This window comes from Schistocerca nitens, chromosome 1, assembly GCF_023898315.1.
Source record: "Schistocerca nitens isolate TAMUIC-IGC-003100 chromosome 1, iqSchNite1.1, whole genome shotgun sequence".
Lineage (NCBI taxonomy): Eukaryota > Metazoa > Arthropoda > Insecta > Orthoptera > Acrididae > Schistocerca > Schistocerca nitens.
The window spans coordinates 724,767,440-724,774,549 of record NC_064614.1 but is presented as its reverse complement, the minus strand read 5'-3'; the positions used below and the strand labels follow the sequence as shown (position 1 = coordinate 724,774,549).

General features: G+C 40.6%; 1 pseudogene; it reads right to left on the bottom strand.

Moving 5' to 3' along the window:
• Window positions 1-5,932: 5,932 nt before the first annotated feature.
• On the bottom strand, window positions 5,933-6,050 carry LOC126211134 (5S ribosomal RNA; annotated as a pseudogene).
• Between the last annotated feature and the right edge of the window lie 1,060 nt (window positions 6,051-7,110).

Here is a 7,110-nt window from a genome sequence, read left to right as displayed (position 1 = left end):
TCTCCGCTCAGGGACTGGGTATTGTGTTGTTCTTATAATCGTCATTTCAGCCCCATCGACAGGCAAGTCACCGAAGTGGCACAACTCGAAAGACTTGCACCAGGTGAATGGTCTACCCGACCCGAGGCCCTAGCAAAAAGGCATTTTCATTACCTGTCTACCACGTTGTTGTTGTTGTCTTCAGTCCTGAGACTGGTTTGATGCAGCTCTCCAGGCTACTCTATCCTGTGCAAGCCTCTTCATCTCTCAGTACTTACTGCAACCTACATCCTTCTGAATCTGCTTAGTGTATTCATCTCTTGGTCTCCCTCTACGATTTTTAACCTCCACGCTGCCCTCCAATGCTAAATTGGTGATCCCTTGATGCCTCAGAACATGTCCTCCAAACCGGTCCCTTCTTCTTGTCAAGTTGTGCCACAACTCCTCTTCTCCCCAATTCTATTCAATACCTCCTCATTAGTTATGTGATACACCCATCAAATCTTCAGCATTCTTCTGTTGCACCACATTTCGAAAGCTTCCATTCTCTTCTTGTCCAAACTATTTATCGTCCATGTTTCACTTCCATACAAGGCTACACTCCATATAAATACTTTCAGAAACGACTTACTTAAATCTATACTCGACGTTAACAAACTTCTCTTCTTCAGAAACGCTTTCCTTGCCATAGCCAGTCTACATTTTATATCCTCTCTACTTCGACCAACATCAGTTATTTTGCTCCCCAAATAGCAAAACTCCTTTACTGCTTTAAGTGTCTCATTTCCTAATCTAATTCCCTCAGCATCACCCGACTTAATTCGAGTACATTCCATTATCCTCGTTTTGCTTTTGTTGATGTTCATCTTTCAAGACACTGTCCATTCCGTTCAATTGCCCTTCCAAGTCCTTTGCTGTCTCTGACAGAATTACAATGTCATCGGCGAACCTCAACGTTTTTATTTCTTCTCCATGGACTCTAATACTTACTCCGAATTTTTCTTTTGTTTCCTTCACTGCTTGCTCAATCCAAAGACTGAATAACATCGGGGACAGGCTACAAGCCTGTGTCACTCCCTTCCCAACCGCTGCTTCCCTTTCATGCCCCTCGACTCTTATAACTGCCATCTGCTTTCTGTACAAATTGTAAATAGCCTTTCGCTCCCTGTATTTTACCCCTGCCACCTTTAGAATTTGAAAGAGAGTATTCCAGTCAACATAGTCAAAAGCTTTCTCTAAGTCTACAAATACTAGAAATGTAGGTTTGTCTTTCCTTAATCTATTTTCTAAGATACGTCGTAGGGTCAGTATTGCCTCACGTGTTCCAACATTTCTGCGGAATCCAAACTGATCTTCGCCGAGGTCGGCTTCTACTAGTTATTCCATTCGTCTGTAAAGAATTCGCGTTAGTATTTTGCAGCTGTGACTTATTAAACTGATAGTTCGGTAATTTTCACATCTGTCAACAGCTTCTTTCTTTGGGATTTGAATTATTGGTTCATATGGCTCTGAGCACTATGGGACTCAACTTCTGAGGTCATTAGTCCCCTAGAACTTAGAACTAGTTAATCCTAACTAACCTAAGGACACCACACACATCCATGCCAGAGGCAAGATTCGAACCTGCGACCGTAGCGGTCTCGCGGTTCCAGACTGCAGCGCCTAGAACCGTACGGCCACCACGGCCGGCGATTGGAATTATTATATACTTCTTGAAGTCTGAGGGTATTTCGCCTGTCTCATACATCTTGCTCACCAGATGGTAGAGTTTTGTCAGGACTGGCTCTCCCAAGGCCGTCAGTAGTTCCAATGGAATGTTGTCTACTCCTGGGGCCTTGTTTCGACTCAGGTCTTTCAGTGCTCTGTCAAACTCTTCACGCAGTATCGTATATCCCATTTCATCTTCAACTACATCCTCTTCGATTTCCATAATATTGTCCTCAAGTACATCGCCCTTGTATAGGCCCCCTATATACTCCTTCCACCTTTATGCTTTCCCTTCTTTGCTTGGAACTAGGTTTCCATCTGAGCTCTTGATATTCATACAAGTGGCTCTCTTTTCTCCAAAGGTCTCTCTAACTTTCCTGTAGGCAGTATCTATCTTATCCCTAGTGAGATAAGCCCCTACATCCTTACAATTGTCCTCTAGCCATCCCTGCTTAGCCATTTTGCACTTCCTGTCGATCTCATTTTTGAGACGTTGGTATTCCCTTTTGCCTGCTTCATTTACTGCGTTTTTATATTTTCTCCTTTCGTCAATTAAATTCAATACTTCTTCTGTTACCCAAGGATTTCTACTAGCCCTCGTCTTCCTTTACCTACTTGATCCTCTGCTCCCTTCACTACTTCATCTCTTAGAGCTACTCATCCTTTTTCTACTGTATTTCTTTCCCCCATTCCTGTCAATTGTTCCCTTATGCTCTCCCTGAAACTCTGTACAACTTCTGATTTAGTCAGTTTATCCAGGTCCCAGCTCCTTAAATTCCCACCTTTTTGCAGTTTCTTCAGTTTTAATCTACAGTTCATAACCAATAGATTATGGTCAGAGTCCACATTTGCCCCTGGAAATGTCTTACAATTTAAAACCTGGGTTCTAAATCTCTGTCTTACCGTTATATAATATAACTGATACCTTCTAGTATCTGCAGGATTCTTCCATGTAAACAACCTTCTTTTATGATTCTTGAACCAAGTGTTAGCTATGATTAAGTTATGCTTTGTGCAAAATTCTATCAGACGATTTCCTCTTTCATTTCTCTCTCCCAATCCATATTCACCCACTATGTTTCCTTCTCTCCCTTTTCCTACTCTCGAATTCCAGTCACCCATGACTATTAAATTTTCGTCTCCCTTCACTATCTGAATAATTTCTTTCATTTCTTTAATTTCTGTCTACCATACTCTACAGATATTGATGCACACGCTTGTAGGTTTACATCAGTGGTCAGCAATCTATGGTCTCATCTAACTACCGACCCATTTACCCATAGATTACCCACTTACTAATCTTATTTTGGTTATACAATCTTTCGCATTTTCTTTTAGTACTGTTTGCACAGACGTAATTCGTTACTGTGTGTAATATCAGTTACATATTTTAATTTATTATGTACTAGACGCCTTATGTATCTGAGATTGACATACGTTTCTTACCTGTGATAGATTATTTTCTCCTGCTATATGACCTTTTAATACTCATAAATTTTTATAACTATTCTCTTTTTACTACTGAATTGTTCACTAAGACTTATGTAACATCCTGTACGGTTTGGCTGTTAACAAATATTTACTATAAATTCCCTGCGATATTATCGTGCTCTTAGTTTCTACTAGTGCGATTGGTAACTTGGGTATGTTGTTATTGTGTTTTTTGCACAGGGGCATGAAGATAGTGTAATGGAACAGCGGAACTGGTTGTGTAAACCAATAAAATGGAAAACTAATCGCTGTGGGTGTTTTTTTTTTTCATTTCGCGTATCCCTTTCGTCCCACTATCCCCCCTCCCCCCCCCCCAAGCCCTATTACTTCTCCGGAAACCCTGTTCCTCATACCGTTCCCTCCTACTGACTCCTGACCGGGATAAACATAGATCCCACTTGCAAATACAGGGGCACATCACGAATTTATTAAGAGGTACAAAACTGAGAACCGGCGCCAGACATGCATAACATTCGACTCAGCACTCCAAATTAAATCTTTCAAGCAGAGTAAAGCATTCCATCGACTCACTGGCAATTATTCAATCCGCATCTATTCACTCCTCCACAACAACCATCCTCTACGTGATAATCTGAGCAAATCTTTGCATCCTTTCTCTCCGGCATCTTCTCAATTCCTGACACCTCTCATTCCGATCATTCCCTGTTACCAACAGTCCACTGGTAAGGCATATCGGGTATTTCTGTAAATCACACTGAGAATAATTTTTAGTGAATACACACACATAAATGAAAAGATCATTTACTACAAAAGATAAGTACAGGACTCGCTAGTCCTATACAGTGGAAGTACAGATGAGGTCGACACACACTGTGTTACCTCATCTGCATAGCTTGTATCGCGGTATAAAATTTATGACTGAAGTAGTGAAGCAATCTAGAATTAAATTCCTAGACTGGACCATTATCAATGGAAGTATTTTTAAAGGTTAGTAGTTCCAGTTCGATAGTAACACTGATAGGTGACAGCAGATGTAGTTCTTACCAAATACAGTGTTTATCGGGACAGCAACGTCTGATGAGAGAGGTCATTTTCCAACATCGGCTGATTTTATTTTTGAAATAAGTACAGTCTTCACTTCAGGCTTTTACTACTAGCTAACGTCCCCCTTGGGCGTTTTCAAGCTACCTGGTGATAAGACAACGTAAAATGTTGTAGCAGCTTCAGGAACAGATACAATAACTAGAAAAGTATACACAAAATTTTTTACGTTTCTGTCGCAGGGAAAAGTGTTGTCACGCAACATCATCCACATACTCATGTGGACAAAAATTCAGCTAATGATATCTTTTATAAACCATCGTCAAGTTAAACATATTTAACTTGACGATGATTTATAACAGAATGTTTTAACGATCCGATGATTTATATCAGAATATTTTAACGATCTGAGGATGGCGATAAGCCGAAACCGGTCATAAAGTGTAAAGAAATCTATGTGATAAAGACGGACTTGCGAAAATAAAAGTGCTATAAATGAAATGATTGCGGACTCATAAACGGACGTTATGTCTTCAATTGATAATCGTATCATTAAAGAAGATTTCCCAAGATCACGGTGGTAACGGATACATCCTGCTTATATATCGCTATTCTGCATAATTTGTATAAAAACGTGAAAATGCTAGTTTAATTTGGCATTACCGTCAAAGGACGTTACAAGTGACTGTCACAAATGTGAATTCTGTTTGAAAAATGAGAAAAATAAAACCGTTGAGTAGGCTTTCCCACTGCAGTGTCGTACGCCACTTTAAAAACGTTCGTTACAGATTTAAAGTAAAACTACACAACAGTAGTTGATATCTTACAGTCAAACGGCATGCAGGTCAATGAATTTAACTATGCGAACGTGTCATCAGAGACACACAAAACGGCTTATACAAAAAGAAATATACTCTCAAAGACAGTACTTCATACGCGTATTCCTAACCTATAAGTTTTGTCGAACAACTTATAAGTCAAACATGATTAAATGGAAAGCAAGTGAAGTTGTAAATGTGAGGGTGGCGGGGTAGGGTATAAGTTATTTGTATTATGTGCCTGGCAACAAAATTCCAAAAAGACTATCGTTCAGAATTGAACTAGTGTATGGCTCGGTCGCAAAAGGATTACAGTACAAGTATGAAAAAAGGCCCGTGTTTTCCAAGTCTTGATAGGAACCTTTGTGAAAAACTCCCATAACCAGTGAGACCGTTTTATACAGGTTCGGCATGTTACCTTGCAAGCTAGGATCTCTTGAAACAGTAGTTCGATTAACAATCAAAATACTGAGACTACGATGCAGGCATGAAAACAGTATAATAATGATGGTGTCATATATGTAAGAATTGTACACTGTTTGTGGCAGGAAGGTCTGTTGTAAAAATAGCATTCATTACATCTCATGCTATTTGTAGCAGGACGTCCATTGCGGACGAAAAAAGTTGTTTATTGCATAATTTTAAGTAGGAAGAGTCATTCCAAGTAGACGGAGAAAAAGTAAAAAAGTTACAAATGTTTCAGTGATGTATAAAATTATCTAACACTTTCCGTCCGATCAGGCCATGAAGGCGCAACAGTACCGACCGGCAGCCGTGTCATCCTCAGCCCACTGGCGTCATTGGATTCGGATATTGAGGGGCATGGCGTCAGCACATAGCTCTCCTGGCCGTAAGTCAGTTTACGAGACCGGAGCGGCTGCTTCTCAGTCAAGTAGCACCTCAGTTTTCCTCACAAGGGCTGAGTGCACCCCGCTTGCCAACAGTGCTCGGCCGACCGAAGGGTCACCCATCCAAGTGCTAGCCCAGCCCAACAGCGGTTAACTTCGGTGATCTGACGAGAACCGGTGTTACCATTGCGGCAAGGCCGTTGGCATAAAATTATCTAAAAGCCATCTATTTCTTAACTATGTCTGTTTGTTTGTTTAAAATGTGTTCTGAGTATTTATTGAAACGACTGTAAGTCTCGGTCTCTTCTAAAATATTCATTAGGCGCCCCTTGTCCACTCCACGTAATACGTTCATAGCCTCGTCTGTCTCTTTATCGGCATGGCTCTCAGTACGCAGGTGAGCGTATACGATGAAGTGTTGCTGCCGCTTGGAAGAAAATGTTCCCTGAAACTCATAGTAAATGATGGGTCCGTCTTTCCGATGTAGTACTAGTAACATGTGCCACAGCTGATTTTATATATCGCCGACTAGGTAAATAGGTTACGTTTTTGTGTTGCGCGCAGGATTACCTTGTTAAAGAATTGCTAAGGTCGTAAAGTGTTGTGCACTCTCCTATTGCTGAACGAGAGAGCTATTCTATCAGATATTTTGCTACGGAATGTCGGTGCAGCATATCTTCGTTTTCCTTTCCTTTCTGATTCCTTGTAAAGTATGATTTCTGTATCCGAATGTAACTTTTTATGAAAACGTTATTACATTCTGCCCAATTGATCGACTACATTGCTTTCATACCAGTTCACGATAGTATCGTTTTTCAGTGTCAACCATGCCTTCTTAAATTCTTCTTGGCACAGAATCATTTTCAGGACCACAGCAAGCATTTATTGGAAGTAAGTCCCCTTATGTGGTACTTGGTGGCCTGAGAAGTTTCTGGTAAAAACTAAATTACCGTTGCCAGATAGCTCGCACTGTCAGTATCATCGCTTTCCTCGCTCTCCTCGTATAATCGAGTTTGTTCTGTGACACCCCTCCAGGTATATGCTTCTGAGTCCAGACCACTTCACCACCTTCCACTCATTGCTACTAAGAAAATGCCTTCTTCTTACAAAATATAGTAGATTTTTCTACTAATTATTGTGAGAGATGACTCTTCCATCCACCTAAACACTTTTGAGTTCCGTCTTAGGCTGACTTCTCTCACCTGTCACTTCCATGTTAACCAAATTTATCAAAGATGAGTCTTTCGCTATCGGACCAGAGCGTC